Source organism: Octodon degus, unplaced genomic scaffold (genome assembly GCF_000260255.1).
Source record: "Octodon degus isolate 3935 unplaced genomic scaffold, OctDeg1.0 scaffold01162, whole genome shotgun sequence".
Lineage (NCBI taxonomy): Eukaryota > Metazoa > Chordata > Mammalia > Rodentia > Octodontidae > Octodon > Octodon degus.
Genome location: NW_004525738.1, coordinates 1 through 987, shown reverse-complemented (window position 1 = coordinate 987; position 987 = coordinate 1).

Sequence of the window (987 nt, the reverse complement as noted above, 5' to 3'; positions counted from 1 at the left end):
AGAGTTTAGCTTTACAAATGGCTGTTTTATAAGATGCGTGTTCTATAGATGGCAGGTTGTGCAACATTGTGAAAGAAATTAACGCCCTGAAGCTGCACATTTACAGGTGACTAAGGGTTTATGCTTATGTCATGTTGAAATTTATCAACTAATGTGACATCATTCCTCCTTACATGATACAAATTAAAAGTTACACACATAAAAGATTTTACCTCCACTTTTCCAGTTTCCCTAAACAGCCAGTCTACAGAAGATAGGCAGTGATTTGTGATCCTTGAAGCACCAAGTGCTTGCGTGAAGTAGATGCGAATGCACAGCTAAGGAAAATTAATTTTAAAATTATCTATTGTATAATTGGTACATTCTCAAGTTCTTGTCAAAATGCTATTTTTCTTCATAAAACTACTCTTTCTATATTTAATTTTAATTTCTAAGCCTGTGAAATTCACTCTGCAGTGCAGCATCAGTTTTACACCAGCGCTTCTGAACCCTTGGAACGATTCTGTTATTTCCAAAATGGTGCATTTCATCATGTATATAAATGCCTTCGTTTTGTGGCAAATCGCTAAGAAGCTTTACAAGGACCTACGTGTAGGTGCGTCAGGTTGCTAGACCGCTCCTCGCATGCGCATGCACCTGGAACAGGGCAACCGGCTCTTCAGTTCAACAGATTTCTGCTGTGCTCTGGAATCTGAGCTTTCCTGTGTTCCTGCTCTGAAGCCCAGGGTCTCTCATGTGCTCACATGTACAGCCCGAGCTCTTATCAGTCTTCACCTACAGAGCAGAAGCCCAAACACAAATGCATCAGGAAGATCACAGCAGCAACGGCAGGACATTAAGCCAACTTCCAGGCCTTTGGGGTGCCAAGCCTGTGGACATTGAGGGCCACATGACCAGGAGGCTGTACTTGTGCCAGCCTCCCTGGAGTTGCCTGTTTGGCCTCATCTTGGTTCTCAGGATTTCTCTCCTTCCCAGACAATCCCGTAA